The 18,901-nt window shown below is 39.3% G+C and overlaps 1 protein-coding gene across 7 annotated transcripts in view; it reads right to left on the bottom strand.

Moving 5' to 3' along the window:
* The window catches only part of ntng1a (netrin g1a), a 303,494-nt gene that overhangs the window by 120,549 nt on the left and 164,044 nt on the right, over positions 1-18,901 (bottom strand). The window lies entirely within an intron of this gene.

Here is an 18,901-nt window from a genome sequence, read left to right as displayed (position 1 = left end):
AAGAAAAAAAAAAGATTTTTTGATGACTGAATAATATTTGGTTGCGCAGTATCAATTTGGACTCTCTTTGGAGATCTGCCTCTTTTAAAACCATATTGAATTCTCATACTTTGTGCTATAATTTGTCAAATTTAAGGCACTTTTTTTGGTACCTTTAGCTCCAGTGTGTCTCTGACCTACTCTAATAAGACTCAAATCATTTTGACATTAAGTTTAAATTTTCACTAAACCCTCATTGCTCTGTTCAGTAACACTGAAGAGTGTTCCCTAAGAAACCACGAAAGGTTTTGTTTAAGGTAAGTCCTTGTTTAGAGTCAGGGTGGTTCAGGAGCTATAGCCGTTTCAGTTTGTGTATACCATTATACAGTACATACAAGCAATTTTAGAATCCTAAAGCAGATCTGTAAATGTGCAAAAACTGACTTTCACCGTCACATACCTTGTTGTTAATAATGACTGAGATATAACTTACAAGCCTATCTACTGTACAGTGTTTATCTCATAACAAGCTGCACAACACAGCGTGGCCATTACCAGTTCTGAGCTTTCCCCTAAGTTATGGCAGGCAGAACACAGCTGTTTGTGGCTCAGCGCTCCTCTCTTCTAGACAGCCCTATGGGACCCTCTCCACTCTATTTCAGAGATCTTTGGCAAAAGATTCTGGACAAATGAGCAGGAGCTGTATCCCATTTCATAAAGATGAAAAGAAAGAGAGAAAGAAGCTGTGGTACGAGAGGAGAAATACAGCAAGATGCTAGGTATTTTGTTTGTTTTTAGGACTGCCATGTAAAGCAAGAAGACAACACAGTGCGATGCACAAAATGTGAAATAATAGCACTGCAAAATAAGAAAATATTGCTGGCGAATATGCGTGTGTGTGGGTTGATAAGTGGGTGTATGTGCGTGCATTCACATTTACATGCTTCTTCTAAATTTGTATCGAATGCTGCCTTTAAAGCACTGATACTCCTGGGGAAATGTGTGCATTTAATAATTCAGTCTTTTCAAAACTATATAGAGAATAAAGCAGGGAAATACTTCTGCATGAACTGATATGTTTTCAGCTTGAGTAATAGACCAACCATCAAGGGAAATGAGCCATACCTTTGTAGTAAATATTGACTTTATATTCAAAGCTGCAGTTTTCCCTTTTGGATATATTTGATTTATGTTAAACCAGAAACACAATAAAAACACCAAACATTATCTAAAGATGGAGTGAAATCCTAAGGTGAGCCAAGTATCAAAGCTGGACACACACATTGTACTGATCAAAACCAAAATTGGACTAAGTGCAAACGAATGGAAATATACAATAGGATATATTACTGGACTGTGAAATACAGACAGTGGAATTCAGATTGTGATTCTATGCACTTGGCAGGAGGGTTTGCGACTGAACAGACAGACAAGCAGCTGCAGTCCTCTCCTCCTCTCAAGCTTCAGGTAGAACTGCTGCCAGGTCCAGACACAGTCAACACCCAGCTCCCACTGAGATTCCTGGCACGGTTCACCTTTATCCTTATGTAAGTAAACGGCAATGTGTCTGTATTCATGCAGATAAAAGTCTGCTATCCAACCAGCTGCTACAGGTGACCCAGGTTTAGGTCAGCACATGCATCATAACTGGGTTAGAATAACCTGGTAAGATCATACTCTGATTACGGGAAACCAGGTTAACATGTCTTTCCCATGTTAAACATTTTACAATGGCACACAGAGCTCAAAATGTACTCCGGAAAATGTTAGTCCACTTGTTACATTTTATTTTGTCTATTTATGTTCTGTACTGTATTTTTCTATTTATTGTTTTTAAACTGTGTATCAGTCAGGACTCATGAAAAAGCAATATTCTGACTTTAGGACAGTTTCCTGATCTTCTACATTAGAAACATTGCTAAGTTATCTATAACCACTTATCCTTAAAGGGTTGCGGGGGGGGGGCTTGAGTCGATCTGACATTGATCGGCAACCAGCTCGACATTGGGCGAGAGGCGGAGTACGCCATGGACAGGTTGCCAGTGAATAGAGATACATAGAGACCGAGTAGCTCACACCTACAGGCAATTTAGTCCACCAATTAACCTACCCTGCATGTCACATTGCTGTCTTTGGATTGTGGGAGGAAGCCGGCGTACCCAGAGAGAACCCACGCAGGCACTGGGAGAACATGCAAACACACAGAAGGTGGGGTGAGGCGACAGTGCCAACCACTGCACCACCGTGCCGCCTAGGGAAATATTCTGTAAATTGATTTATTTATGTTAACATGGAGACTAACTTGGTATCAAAACTTTGTGTAACCTCATCCTTCACACTCAAACCTAATCCTAATTTTAATTTTACCTCTGAAAAGTATTACAGCATTAATCATTTTATCCTTTGTCATGGCAATTGCAAGGTAAACAGTTCCCCACTCTCAAATGAGTGGAGGATTTAAAAAAAAAAGCCACATATTTGCACAGATATGCACTGCTCATCCTCTTTAATTAAACTTGGCCAATTCTTGTTTGCATATCTGAATCATAGTCCCACATGCAACTGGTGGGGGATATGATCAGGTCTAAGGAAGGGCAGAGGAGTGCCTGAGTGTGTATGTGTGTGTCCTTATTGCATGTGTGCCAGGGCCCTATTTGTGCCTGAAACATGTTGTGTAAATCCAGAGCTAATGCTGAAGGCGGGAGAGATGGTGGAGGAAGCAGCACAGGCGAGGGTTGGTCAAGCATGGCGGAATGGGCGGAAGCCCAATCACTTTGGACAATGAGGGGTGTCGTGGAAAAATCGATAACTAGCTTTTTTTTTTTTTCCTCTACTCCCTCAAGCTCCAAAAGCTGTGTGTGGACACTGAATCATAGAATTCATAGCATGTGTGTTTGTGTATGTGTCTTAAATGGAGATAAGGATTGTTTTCATATTGTGAGGAGCGCAAGAGAGAGAAGTGGGAAGCTATATCAGTAATAAAACAAAGACATTGAAATACACAATAAGTGATCAAGTAAATAGATATGTACAGAGCGGGAGAGAGATAAGGGGAAGTGTTGTGTGGGCTCTTTGTACTGGAAGCCCATCAGCAGCTGTTCTTCTTCTTGGCCAGCTGCTGTCAGCATGCACGGCCTCATGGGAATAGCCTGCGTCCTGTCAGTATTACTGGGCCTGCAGCAAACACACATACAATAGCCCAACCTTGCATACTTAGATATGTATACACGGCGTGCATAGCAGCCTTCACAAGCAGCATGCAGAGGCCGCTGCAAGACAATTTAGCTTATAGTAGTCTGATACACACGCACATACTGTACAGAATATGTACGTGCACAAGCGCATGCACACAAATCCACACACAGCCACCAGTTTTGGTGTCATGATCACCCATTTCAGAGGAAGGTAGACTGCTGAGCAACAAATACAAAGGTGCAATGGCTTCATATTGATTGTTCCCGGGGATCAATACCAGGCTACTTTGATATCTCACTCCCAGAGAAAGAGCCCACATCTGTGAATGCTGGTGTGTCATAACACACTTTCCATCTCTTATTCACCTCCTTATTCACCCGTTTCTTACAGCAAACTTAATTCATCTCACCCAAAAGACTGTTTCACGCATGGATCCATCTGGCTGCCTATTCCAAGTGTGTGTTATCTAGTTTCATGCTTTGACATCTCCCTATATGGACACAGTGTGTGCCAGTACTTATCAGTGAAAAGGTTTTAACAACGGCCAGAGCAAAATTTCTTGCCCCAGGCGTTTTCATTCCCCTTGTTTGTACAGTCCATGAACCACCACACATACACACACCACTCCTAAGCCTGCCTCCTTTCAATTGCCCCAACCAATCACTTTACAGGATCTTGGCCTGTCAATCCAGAGCCCCAGTAATCAATTCATTAATTACATCCCTTTCCCTGCAGACTCACTTCCCTCATGCCACCCCAGTATCAGTTACATTACACTGCAATTAGATTAAATTACTAAGTACAACCTCCATGTGACAGCCGTTATGGCGGTGTCAGGGGGGTATTATGCTGACTCCATGACAAACCCACTGCGCCATTTGTAAAATGGAAATATTGCCTGTTTGTTAATGAAGGTTATTTGATAAGTACATAAATGAGGAGATACTGTGATAGTCCCATCAGGATTCCACAAATAAAAAGTCTGAGGAAGTTATGCTGCTTGAAAATAATATTTTAAAATATCCTACAGATATAAAACAAGGTCTGTTATGGCCAATTATTATATAAAATATACATATACATTTTGGGAATTACATTTGTTTGCTTTATTGAGAGTTAGATGAGAAGATCAATACCACTCTCACATCTGTACACTTAGAGATGATAAGCTTAGTTAAGCATAAGGACTGGAAACGGGGATCAGCTCCCCAGGCTCTGTCCAAAGGTAACAAAGTCCGCCCAGCACCACCTTTAAATTTTATTGATTAATATGTTATATCTCCTTTGCTTAATCGTTTTTACATTTCTGTTTGTGCACAGATTAAACTATCGATATGATATGTTAATTAGCGAGCTACAGAACAACATGCCTAGTAATATTCTGTACATGGTTAGTAAAGCCTAGTATATACAGTATATTGTCTTGTATTGATGTGGCAAGGCGCTTCATTGGAATTGCATAGATGAGGGTGGTGGTGATTTTTTTAAGCTTTGGACAAAGCCAGGCTAGCTATTTACCCCTGTTTCCAGTTCTTATGCTAAGCTAATCACCTGGTGGCTAGTTTCATATTTAGCTATCAATCTTCTGATCTAACTCTCTGTAAGAAAGGCAATAAACCTTACTCCTTGAAAAACAATCATGATGTATGGCTTCATGACGTATACTTATATAAAAGTTTCCAAGCTGATTTATCATCATTGTTGCTAAGAGTCTGTAGACTCTGTGAAGCTGTAATAATACAATGTTAATGTAAAGAAAGGCAGAGTATTGGACAAAGTATTGGACATTTTGACCTGATGATAGTGCTAGATGAAATTCAGGGGATCACCAAAGTCAGTAGGCTTCTTCCTCTGGGCACCACGAATGTCTGTACAAAATTTCACGCCAATCCATCCAATAGCTGTTGAGACATTTCAGTCTGGACCAAAGTGGTCGACTTTCCGACATCGCCACTAGCATGGCTGAGTCCAAAGGCCCAAACCTCCACTTCTATAGACAGTACTCCACTGAACTCTATGAATTAAGTAGAATGTGCTTGTTATACAAAACAGCAATAAAGTTATTTTTGAAGTCACACTTAGTTTTATGCAACTCTTTCACAAAGCATTCCTTATCTCAGCTGGAATTTAAAAGAACCGCTCTACTTATCAGACACCTGCAACACCGTGTACAGAACCTGATACATCAATAGCACAATGATTTCTATTGGTCAATGTATGTAAATGTAAAATGATTTTGTTGGAGAAAATTCTGCATATTTTTACGACTTGTTCATTTTAGATGAATCATAATTTCACAGGAGAGCCAGCCTTCTACTGTAAATTCCTAATAATAGATTAGTGAAATCCTGGTGGGACTAATATATGCAGACACAGATTTGTAGTTGGCGTCTGGGATCTTCTGCTCAGCAACCAGTTGTGTTCTGAAGAAGGCAGGATTATCAGGTAATCCTGCCTTGTACGTGAGACTTTGACTCTTCTTCTACTTCTACTTCTTCTACAATAACGTCAGGACGAGAACTATGGATCACCAGCGAGCCACAGCAACTAAGAAATCAATTCTGCCTCCATTCTTTTTACATGGCATGCCAGTAATTTACTTGTGGTGCAAAGCAAGCACGCAACATGAGGCAAAGGGCAAGAGATGAATTGAGAAAATTCAGTCAAATTCATGCAAATGCGTGCTGCGTCTGCCATGAGAGGATCAATCCATTTGGCCAAAGAGGGTGACATTTTGTGTGATGCTTCTTGTAGCTTTCACACACTTTCTCATGAGGACGTTAGAGTTGTAAGTGCTCTTTCACTCTAGCTGTGGGGATAGCACAGGAAGGAGTTAAATATTGGCAATGGATTAACACTATTAAGCTATTAAGACATATTTACCAGTAAACTCAATTAAAGGAATTGTTCGTTTTTTTGGTAAATATGCTTATTCAGTTAGATGAGAAGATCAATACCACTCTCATGTCTGTTCGCTAAATACAAAGCTACAGCCAGCAGCCGATTAGCTTAGCTTAGCATAAAGACTAGAAACAGGGGGGGAAAGTTAGCCTGGCTCTGTCCAAATGTAAATAAATCCATCTTCCAGCACCTCTTTTCAAAACAAATAAGTGTATTTCCCAATATTTCAAACTATTCCTTTAAAAGTTAGATAATGTGGTTTGACTGAATTTGATTCACTCTTGTTTGTTAAAATGAGTCGACACGTCCATTAGCAATCACTTTGAGGGGAAGTTATGGCTCTGTGATTACATCAGTGTTCTGTCTCAACAGTCAGTCTGCAGTTGTTTATCCATCCATTTGTCCGTTTCATTCAAGAAAAAAATGAATACATTGAATCAAATGTGATTCTAACTCTATTAAATTGTGAAAAATACTATGTTTTGTTTTGATTTGATGTAAATACAAAAAGCATGGTTAACAAGTTGTCTTGCAAAACGTAAAGCATCATATTCATTATGTGTGAAAAACAAAAAACAAAAAAATTGATTGTAATCAATTGGGAAATCCGTCATGAGCATGTTATTGATGGGCTAACTTTACTCCAAAGATAAAAAAAATAAAGGAAAGCATGTGGGTTTTCAAAATGTGATTCATACCATTACCAAGTGGTACTGTGTGTTTCAGGGGAATTTCCATAATAACTACAACACAATCATGTAATGAGTTATGTTTGTGTTTGCATCCTCTTCATTCATTTGATGCAACCGTTACCTCCCGTGTACTGCCGTCAGTTTTAATTCTGCTCATGTACTTTGGGCCAAGTTTAAGTCATTCACTGGGAAAGAATTAATTTGGAAGCGCTGTCACCTGCCATGATTAGGCCCATTACTTGTTTACTGCCTCCGAGGCAGTGTGTGTGTGTGTGTGTATGTGTGTTGCCTTTTGTAGCCTAAGTGTGATATCACAAACAACCAAAGAAATGCTCAATCTGAGGTTAAGAGGTAAATTTCGACTCAAAAAGAGTAGATAAACAATGTGAAAACGCTGAAAGCTTACAGCAGAAGTCATAAAATAAAAAGATATGTAACATCACAATGTGCTGTTCAGTTTTCTTTTAATTCAAAACACCTCATGGTTTAAACATTTAGTTATTTGTTGCTTTGCCATTATGCAAGGTCACGATAAGTCAGACAGCTGTGTTCTCAACTTCATTTGTGTTTATTTTCCCTTCAATAAATAGACTGAGAGAAAGGCCTGTACTTCTGAGGTGATAAGATCCTCCCGGCTTGTTCTTCACGCTGACCTTGGGCGCTGCAAAGTAAAAATCGATGCGCTTTCAGAAAGACAGAAGGCAGTATTCACTTTCTGTTAAGGTAGTGTACATCTTCTACAGAAGGCAAGACGGGAAGAGAAAACCTGTGGTGTTAGTTAGTGTGTGTCAGTGGAGGGTTTATCTGAACAGATAGACACACACACAGAGACACTGGTATAGATATTAAAGGATAGGGTAAGAGCATAGCTCACCAATAGTGACACATTGCTTAAAGTCAGGTATTAGGCAGTTAGCTTAATCTATCTCAAGTCAAACCTGCCTCCCTCTGCCTTATGGAGCTGCTAATGCATACAAAAGAACCTCAAAAGTCTTTAAAGCTGGCCAGAAACATGGATGAATGCTAATGTTGCTCTGTATCTATTTTTCAATTAAATTCAATTCAAAGGCTTAATTGGCATGAAAGCTTTGAAAAACAATTTTGCCAAAGCATCCAAATACAAATTGATCAAATAATTGGACAATACACAAACCAGTAATAATTACTTTATATAATAATTAATTTACATTTCCAGCACTGGATATCATTTACATATCCAGTAGTGGATATTTAAATAAGCAACTGTTACTAACAAGTTTGTCCTATGAACTTTATAGAGTGAGAGTATGTCAGTGTTTACAGCTTGTGTCGGCTGCCAAGTGGTCAGTTACTACAAGTTTAAATATAGACTTTCGGTGTCCCATAAAGATCTAAATATAAAAAGAAATATCAGCATGAGCCTTAAAAAGCCATATTGAAACCAGTGATAACAGGAATGCAGTGGCAATTTCAAAGAGTTCATTAGAGAAGGGCTTTAAAAATGTGGACAATCCACTGAGGCCAACCATCATCCAATAATTTCAACATGTTTCTAAAATGTGACATGTTAAATGCCAATACAATGTTTGCTATTGTTAGCAGTCTCTCCTCAAAAGGTGTAGAGGTGTTGATTTACCTGAACTACAGTATCAGCCCTAAATCATAATTTGGGTCATCCTGTGCGCACCAGTGAGATCCCACTTATACTCCCTATTAGCTCAAATGAAATTCTATTGACTGGTATCGCTGCTTCCCTGCCTGCAGGAAGTGATGAGTCAAAACAAGCTCCCCAACTCAGCAGTGGTTTTGTCTCTCCTGTGCCTTTTGTATGCTTTGTAAATCACAGACTGGTAGACTCTAGTGTGTGTTAATGGTATCATCTTACTTTATTTTTTTTAAATATTGAATGAAGATTCAGCAATTTACAAACCTTCATTGCTAAAATTGTTTCTCCACTATAACAAGTGAGCTCTGAAAAATTTGCAAAATGCAATACATAACAGTTTAAATTAGTCTACCAATGCAAGACTAATCAAATGGTAAGGTATACTACTGTAGTGCGTGGGTGAGACTTCGGTGCTTTGGACTTCTCTGACTGTACTGTCACGGAGATGCTGACCGAGGAAAGGTGGTGAGAGATTTAGCTGTACAGTATTGCTTTCCTCCAACCAAATCAGAAAATCTCTTCAAGCACATTAGCACAACTGCTAATTGCTAGGCTCTGTGTGTCTACTTGCGCACATTGATCTGACCACAACCTCCTCCAGTTGAAATGGAATTGTGAAATTAAAGACCCTAAGTGGACAGATTAAGGAATTTAGTGGCACGTTCAGCCACATGATTCAGATCTGCCACGCTACCTCGCGCAGCTTATGTTGACAACCCTACCCACGCTATGTCTTGAAATCTTTAAAATCTTGTAGCAAAAAAACAAAAACAAAACAACTTGTGTTTTTGGAGAAAAGTATTGTGAAGTGGTTACATAAATAAAAAGTCAGGCAATTAACCTACAGTGCTTTGAAATATTAATCCACCTGGACCTTTATTTTTCCAACGGAAACATTCACACCGTGATATGACCCTTTAAAAATATTCTTAAAGAACTCTTATTGAAGTGCATCACTCAGCTTAATGAAATGTTAGTATTATCAGTGAGAAGTCGTATTCATGTAGAGCCTAAACCTTCTCTTTTTCTCTGCACTGTGATGTGTGCTTGTGTGTTATTAACCGAGCATGTGAGCTTATTGTTACACAAACTTAACCCAAAGTAAAATGTACAGTCTTGCCTTGGGTGGTTTTGATGTCCTTATTTGAACCTGTCATGGCGACTATGTGGGCCCCAGGCAAGTATAGCCAGTGGCCTCAGGCAGAGTAAACAAAGCGCTGCTGCCCACCCAAAAACACACTTGTTTTCACATATAAAGAAACATCACAGCACCCGTCTGTTTGGTTTAAAGCCACATATTAAATGTAATGTTTCTTATTTTTGTGACATGCAACAATGAAGTGCATTGTGTCCTACCAGGGGAATTGCCTGCTTTCCTTACTCAAAGTTCTACTTGCATAATAACAACACTTGTAGTACTACTGTGTAGTAGCTGCTTCTCGCTAAAAGTGAACTGTTGGAAAAGGCATTGCCTTTACTTTGAGCTATCTAAAAAGTTGCACTTGGGGATCCAGCGAGCCATGACTCTTCATTTTGCTTTGTGTTCATCCCCAAACAATGACATCATCTATCTAAAGCAGTGCTCTGCACAAGTACGTCCATTCTGACCTCTAATTGGCGAGGCAGTATGTGCCAGAGGGAACATTACACCGCATTCCTAAATGGCTACTCTGGGCCACTGCACAGGACATTTAGTTAAGGTTGGTCATTCTCCATCCCTAGAGAGCCAGTAAAGAGTTTGCCACATTGCCTGGAAGAAAGTGGAAAGACATACAATGTGCTGTAGATGACAGGATTCTGCTGTGAGGTCCCTGGATGCAGTCAAGATGGCAGGCTGCACAGCATGGACCTAAGTAATGCCCCACTGCATCTGGCTAATAAGCTGTAAATAATTGTCTGGGCTTCACTCCCTTCTTTTTCTCTGTATTCTTTCTAGTATAATAAGAAAAACATTCAGTTGGATCAAGCTTTTTCTAACAGCATGGGGAATGGGTCCCTCCTGGAGCATCCCTTGTTTTTCCAGCATTACCTTCACATAACATGGATGTAAATTACAGACAACGGGACTTCAGCACACTCTCAGTGAACCTTTGTTTTTGCAATGAATCAATATGAACTCATGCCGGCATTTTCCTTTTCAAAAATATTGTAGCTGTAGGTGGTAAACAGGACGAGGGAAGTCGGAATTTGCTGCCATACCTGTGATGTGATATTTTGAAGGCTTTTTGTTAATGTTTGGCAGCTGGCAAGCTGCAATAATCAATGTTTTGTATGAACAATGGATCAAATGCATATGTGAAATGTGACAGGAGTAGTTTGTAGTCACGAACCCAAAGATAATTATCAATTGACTCTCGAGTTTCCCTCAGCACTATGGAGCGTTGAAGTGTCCTTCAGCTCATTGTTTTGGCTTTAACTTCAGGTTCAGCCTCACCCCTCTCATAAGCATCATTTTCAGCTGTTTGCAGCAAAATTGCTGCAAACTGCAGACTGCCTGCCCAGCACCAAACGGCAAAACACACAAAGTTAGGTGCTGGTGAACATAGTGGAGCATTTAGCAGCTGATGCTGGGGAGCAGGAGGTGGAGAAGCAGCAACATCCTCCTTTGACAGGAGGCAACTGGAATGTCATCTTATTCTTTAAGAAACACAAAATGCTGCACTTAGCACCTTTACATGTTTAAATTGTTATGTAAAATTGCTTCAGACCGATTGAATCTAATTTCATACCCTGGGTCATATGCAGCTGTCAGCACCAGCATTCATAAAAACACCATCATATCCAGCACCACAACTGTCTGTAAATACAAAGTGATGATTAAGCACTTGAAGCTTTGGGCGGTTTTGTCGAGGAATCATTTATGTTTAAATAAGAAAAGCTCGTGTCTTCTGTCCGATACAGCAGAACTTGCTGAAAGCCTTATGCAAAAGTGGTCTCTGCTGTGAAGTTATTAAATGGAATTTAATCCTGCACACTGAACTGGGAAATAATGTATTCATATTGTCCTCTTGTGTTTGCGATTAAAACTGAGTGACGGATAGTTTGACCCGCCCATAAATAATAAATATCATATTCACAAACTGCATTATTTTAAACCCATTACATTTCCATATGAAATCAATACAGCTTTATTAACTGCCATTTCTTCTGGGCTTGTCTACAGTTCAGGCTGTAGAGGATAAGAAATGCTTACAGGACACATTAGCGTTGCTAATTAACTGGTGAAAATATCGCGCTAGTTCTTGTGTTAGATTCAGAATGTCATGCTTTTAAAATGTATGTTTAAATTGCCCAATCATTGAATGTTATTTTTATATTCAAACTAATGCACATATGGGTTTAATCTATGAGAGAATTTCCAAAAAGTTGAATAGCATAAAGTAGAATGGGTGCTTCCAAAAATAGAGATACACATTATTTACCATTAGTCATGTCTGCAGCTGTCAACTGGGCGAGCAATCTGCTGCCTTCCTTTGTTTTATTTGGTCCATATGTTTTGATCTAGGTTTGTGTGAGCTTTAGACAGTAAGTCAAAAGTACTTAGTACTTGTGCAATTGCTTTAATTGCAAAGTAGTAGCACAGTAAGTTATTACAGTTAAAGAAAGCAACTAGTACTAAATAATTGATAAGATTTTAATTACCTAACACTGGTCACTGAAGATGACAGTTTTTGCAGCTACTTAATGTGGCGTGATATGTATTATGCATTACTTTTAGTGTATGTTTTCCAGGTTACACACACACACACACACACACACACACACACACACACAAAGAGATTAAAGACCCTGAAAACCAATTTTCTTAATCAGCTTCTTATTCTGAGCAATGGGGTCCAACATGAAGACAAATGTTTGGCCAGTGTTTGAGCAGTTTTGGTTATTTCATATGATAGATTTTTGTGTTCTGCCTACTGGTTTGAAGTGGGCCGGACTTAACTGGAAAAATGTAATGTCACATACAGCATATCTGTGCACCAATCAGGATTTTGCAATATTTGAATAAAATCTGATGACTTTTATGAGGTAGTCAACTGATGTTCAGTTGCCAATCACATTGATCAACCACACCCACACAGTCCTGATGAAGCAGAATAGCCGAGTTAAACTCTTAATAAATAATAACTAAACATGTATTTTTTCCAAACTTCAACTTTGACTTTCGCATTTAGTACGGAGTATTTAATGTTATAGACGTGGATAGAATAGCTGAGATTTGAAACCACATTTTCAGGGGTTTTCGAGAGTGAAACTGAGTCCATGTAGCAACATGCGGTATCATGCGGTAGGTCAGTCTAACACATTAATCCTTAATGGTGCCTATCAATTTCTGTTCCACCTCAAACATTTGTTTATCATCACATGACTGAAAAACAGAAAATTAAGATGCAATTACATAATAATGCTTTGCTCACCTCATTTGGATTTAGACAGTATATGTTCTGCCTGTTGCTGTGAATGGCTCCATTAATGTGAGCACATCGCCCAAATCAACCACGAGCTGATCAGGGTGTGATGTGGAAGGTCCCTTTGGGTGCAAGAAGTTCATTTCTACCTGATGCTGCTCGTCTCCTGAATGGTCGGTCATTCTGGTTAATCAAACCCCATTCTAACACTCTCTCATCTAGGTTAACTAGTAGGTAAAATTGTTTTCAAATTGAAAAGGAAGTGACTGATTTATGACGGAATAACCCCCCCCCCATGTAACCTCAACAAAAAATACTAAGTCAGCAGGATGACAAATCTGAGACAATCAAGGCTACCAATTGTTCAAGGCTTGAATGTAATGCTTTTTGTGTGCATGACCAAATTCTCCAGTGCTTCAGAATGTTGTGAGTTATTTTATACCTCCTACGGTGTGTGACAAGTGCAAACATGCTTGCTGACTTTATGAAAAAGCCGCAGCCTCTGTGTATCTGACATAATAAGCATAACAACTAAATTAATTGCTCGTCTAATGAATCCCCTTCGCTGAAAAGACCCAGCAGCTCCTCTGTGTCTCCTACAATAGGAACAAATTTGTCAGTCGCGACCTTTTCAACCTTCCCTCATATTTTCCTGTGACGGCATGAGCAAGTTTTTTTTCAGCCTTCAGCTCCAAACTCCTTATTTTGCCTCACCTTCTCTTTGGAGCCAGTGTGAAAAAATGTATAACGCGTTGCTAGAAAAGGCTGGGTCAGAACATTTACCTTTAATAAACAGGCTGACGAAATTCCTGCAGTGCCCAGTAGTGATGTGTGTAATGCAATAAAAGTTTAGATGGGTTGATATTTCTTTTTTATCTACTTCCAAATGTAGGCTTTCAACCTTGCTTCATCATTTTAATCCTTTTTTAAATTGTCATGTTAATTAAATGGGAATGCCCCAGTAACACCTTAATTAGCAAGTAAACACACACACACTCAGCCACAAACAAATCTATTCCATCATGCAGAGTTTACAGAGTGTCCCTGCCTCCTCTCCTATTCTCCACATCTGTTACAGGGTCTCTGCTTTTCTTCAAGGTGACTAATTTCATTTCCCTGATTTGACTGACCTTTGCCAGAGTTGTTTTGATGACAATGATTTCCTGTCCCTTTGCGTCAGCATTCGCAGCAAACAGAGCAAGTGTAGCAGCCTGCTCTATGTTCCTGGCTCTCAGATGAAATGTGAAGTGAGCCGTAAAGAGATCCTTGTGTGTGACTGACTTGTTGCTATGAAGAAACAGGTGAAGCCAAATAGGTTTCGAGACAATATATTGAAGTGCTATAAAATGCTTGCCTTGATGGGTTTGGGAGTTTCCTGAAATTCCCTGAAAGATTTTAACAACATTATCCACTATATTAAAGGGTAATTCTGATTTCTTCATGGTATGATTGAAAAGGAAAAAAAAACATTTTTCCTTTTAGGAATAGACCAGTATCAGTCCTGTCCGCAGCATGTGTGCATAAAAACAGAACTCAAGAAATTACAAGCTCAAATGAAAATGTAACACTAAAGTACTGCATTACTGTACCGTAGGACCATCGAATGCAACTTATCCATCTGCCAGAGGTGTTCGATAATCGACTCCAAACTGAGATCATGGAAAAGTGAATAGCTTAAAAACATGAAGTTCAGTACATTGGACAAATTAAAATGTGATACAGTATATGTCAATGACAATAACCAGCCTTTGGACAAATTTGCACTTTGGTTTGCCCAAATGGCAGCATCGGGTGATTATTTGAATAAAAAGCTTAAAAGGATTTAAATACATAACCTGCCAAACATGCACTATTACATGAAGTAAACTACACCACCCTTAGAACTTAAGATTTACAGTGCTTGTTAGTGCATGTGGAAGATGTGAAGCCATCATGTTTTTTTCCAGCATGACAGGAGCACTCACTCACTCCTAGTTCCTCTCGATTCTCTTTGATGTGTATCTTCTTGTCAACAGACTCAGTGTCCATACCTGACAACTCAAATTAATTTAGGGAAAAAAGGTCAAACCCGACAGACCGACACCCCCCACCCCCGTTACCGCCACCTGTAGATCAGTGTAGGTTTTGTAGGGGCTTAATGGGTTAAAAAGTCTATGATATAAATGCCATTGCTGAGGTTTGCTTCCAGCCCAGAACTTGTTTAAAGATGTTGCAAAAGGTCCAAAAATTTTTGACACTGTCGCGACTGCAACTTAGTACTAGAATAGTGAGCACATGATCACCCACAAATGTAATATTACATTTCCTAAAGTAGTTCGTTTTTTGCTTTCTCCCTAAAAAAGTGCCTTATTAACAAATGAAAATGCCAGCTTACAGTTCTTTGTTCCACTATCCTCTGCATTCAGGGAGACTCCTGCGGGCCGTGCATAGTGCACTACCCATGAGGAGTGTGTCTTTAACAAAGGGTCTGTCTGTGGCAATGACCTGCGAGGCAAGCAAGCAATTTTTTTTTATCTTTGTATTTGAAAAGCACTCTGAGTTTCATTTCTGGCAGCTTTCATTGTTAGCGCTGAACCACATGCACCAAATGTAATTTAATCTGTCTGTTTTTTACTGATAGATTTAGATTCACTGGTGAAATCTGTGTTACAAGATATCTCTACTTTTCTCTGTTCATCCTCTGCAATGTCTTGTTTAGCATCATTAGTCTTTATGTAAAGTATATAAGCACATTGCTGTTGACATTTTTAAGGCTATATTTCTATGGGAGTTGAGGCTAATGGATCATAGTATAGTGTAAAGTAATTGCTTCCTATTGAACCAATGTTACTTTGAGGTTGCATGTGTTTGCCTCACATGAGCCTGTTGGAATGAGCATACACTTGTGGTGGAGAATCTTTGAGAAGATCTACAAGACTTTATATGCTATGAGTTGCCATGTGTTGCCTCGGCTATATTAGTAGACAATGGAATTGAATTGTTAGTGAACATTATTTCTGTATTTCATTATTTATATTAACTTTACTGTCGCAGTCGACAAATCCTCAGTATGGATGACTTAGTTTTATGTCAGAAGCTCAAATCATATTTTGTGATGAGGTGGGTATCATAGTTAATTGGCTATTTGTTTTGACAGTATATAGTTTATTTGGATAATTATTTGGACCAGATGTTTATGCATTTCTGCATTTGTGCAAACAGGAGAGGTGAAATGCACTTTGCATTTGATGCTCCATTGGGGTGTTTAAATCATTTCACTTTATCAGGCAAATTGTAGCTTATTACAGTTATCCACAACCAGCCTGGCTGAGTTAGCAAGCTATTTAATTGGGTGAAAGCCATTGTTTACTGTCAGGGAATCTAACTTGAAGTGAAAACCAATCAACAAGACACTTATCTCTTAGTTTAAAACATATTATGTCTTAATTTTTGTAATATGTAGTGGGTTTTTTTGTTTAGGTTTTACACTTTCACAACACTAATCAATGTCTTTCTCCAAAGTACTTTTTTGTCCTTGTTGTGCTAGTTATAGTGTTTTTAGTATCAGATAGTCACCCCCTGTAGGCTTTAAATGGAGCTGTGACAGTGATCCAGCTGACATGAATTCAAGCTGACGCTGTTCTCTAAGAATAATGAAACTGCCAAATTTGATGTTTGATGTTTTGGGTGACATAGTACTTTAACATCTGACAGAAGATGTTCCTATTTCTGAAAAAAGGAAGTGATTACACTTTTAATTATGTGTTGATCAATTTACTTGCTTGGTGTTTTTTCTCCCTGAATGAGAATGCTAGCTACTGTATGTTGTCACCCTATGAACCACAAAACAGAGTCAAAAGTATTTTGTATTAAACATCCTTGGAATCACCAGGGCTTCTGAGTAAAATAGCTACACATTTTAGTTTTACTATAAGAGGAAAAGCTGGATTCTTGTGAGGCACCAGAGTTTTATAATTGGTATATCTACAGGCCATACTGCATAAGGTGCACTTGATTAGGCTTAAAAGGTCAGTCCTCTCTGTAAAATAACTGCCTAGCATTATTCAGCATAATATATACAAAAGAGTAAAAAAACAAAACATACCACACAAAGGTCTCTGACATGAAATGAAGAGGTACCTACACATTTAAATCAGTGCCCTTAAAGACAATCTTTACTGACAATATTTTGACCCAAGGTTGATCTTCTTCCTCTTTGGCCTTGGTCAAAATGTCACTAATAGAGCTTGTCTTTAAAAGGAGTGTGTGGGTACCCCTTAATTTTATTGCGCAAGTCCCTACACACCCATAGGCCACCCACACAGGTGTTTTCACTAATGTTACCTCTCCTCAGGACTGTGTGGGTGGCTACTCAGACAGTGTTGGCAACTTAAAGTAAAGTAGCTAAGACTAGCTCCGAGAGTCGCTAAAAGTCACCAGATGACGTCATACACAAATTTGCATGTCAATAATGTCATCACGCATTCATTTGCATAAAGCTTAGTGGTTGTGTCAGTTGCAGTGAGGGAGAGATCACCTTAAGCCTTATAAAAGGTAGATAGAGAAATCTTCAGCAAAATAATCACAAACTCACTACAGGGACATCGAATATTTGAAGTAAAAAAAAATCTACAAAGGGAGGGAGAAGATCAAACGAACTATTTACATATTTACAAGCTATAGGAACATCCTAATCCAGAGATGCGGAGAGAAAGAGTGAGAGAGAAGCGTCATTACCCAAACATGCCTGCGCCACAGCTACTGCTGCCTGTGAGCACGGCGCAAAAGCGACACACCCCAGCGCTGTTGGCAGAGCAGCCGTGCAGCACGCACGGGAATGAATAACAATATATTATATATATATTTCTTACCTTTTCCCTGAATAAGCTGCTAAATTTGTCGCTAGTCACTTTTTAGAAATAAAGTTGCTAAGAGGGGCTGAAAAGTCACTAAATATAGCAAGACAGTCATTAAGTTGGTAACACTGTACTCAGAGAATTAATGGTAATGCACGCAATCGGAAAACCCGTTTAAATTCACTGTAACCCAGTTACTGTAAATCTGCATATACATGCAATAGTAGTCAGATTTCTCCCCTACCTCCAACCTTATATTGGCCACTGTAAGTCCAATATTTTAGTTCCGCTTTTGGTCTCTACCAACTCCTGAGGGGAATATCTGGCTCTTTAGCTGCTAAATGCCCTACTGTGTTCACCAGCTAGTCGCTAACTGTGTCTGTCTGCTGTTTGGTGCTGAGCAGGTAGTGTTCAGTGGGTTTTAGAGGTTTTTCACTGAAAACAGCTGCCTGTGTGATGCTATGAGAGTGGTGAGAGTGAGCCAAAACAGTAAGGTTGCGGGCCGGACAGAAAAACAAAACTTGCTGCAAAGCTCCATAAAGCCGAGGGGAGCTACAGTTTTAGTCTGAAATGATTTTAAATACGAGAATGCATCATTCCGTGTAATCATCTCTTCTTTTATCCAGTCGCTTGGCTCTCTGAAGTCTTCATCCTGCACATGCGTACATGGAAAAAGCTGGCTAGAAACTCTGTTACAGAGTATACATGATCAAGAAATGGAGTATACATTTTCCAGAACAGATCCAGCTGTGGAAATCAGGTTTCACTAATCCCCTACCCTGATTACGGAAACCAGGTTTGCCATTTACATGATGTTTAAGAAACAGGCTTACTGGAAAAAATCGTCTGTAACCTGTTTCCTCAAATGCATGTAAACGCACTGATTCAGTGACTTCACATGATTCCCATCATAGCTCCATCCAGTCTCAACCTGACTCGAGGTCTAAGTAACCACACCTGTGTCAGTGTGCAAGGCCTTTAAAGTATAAAAATAAAGAACAAGGGTTAAACTGTCAACCATGGCCACATGGGTGACTTTGACGCAATCCCTCAAGATATGATTTGCTTTACTGTATCTGGAGTTTTAAGTGTACAGTCCAGACAATGCTGGAAACATTACATGTTTGCCACACATTTTCCAACACCTGCAATATTACAGCTCGCTTATCTTTCTGCCTTCAGACTGCCAGTTCCATATTCTTTTAGCTGGATGTAACCTGTGAGTGACAGCTGGGCATATTACATTTT

Source organism: Siniperca chuatsi, linkage group LG19 (genome assembly GCF_020085105.1).
Source record: "Siniperca chuatsi isolate FFG_IHB_CAS linkage group LG19, ASM2008510v1, whole genome shotgun sequence".
Taxonomy (NCBI): domain Eukaryota; kingdom Metazoa; phylum Chordata; class Actinopteri; order Centrarchiformes; family Sinipercidae; genus Siniperca; species Siniperca chuatsi.
This window is presented reverse-complemented; position numbering and strand designations above follow the sequence as displayed.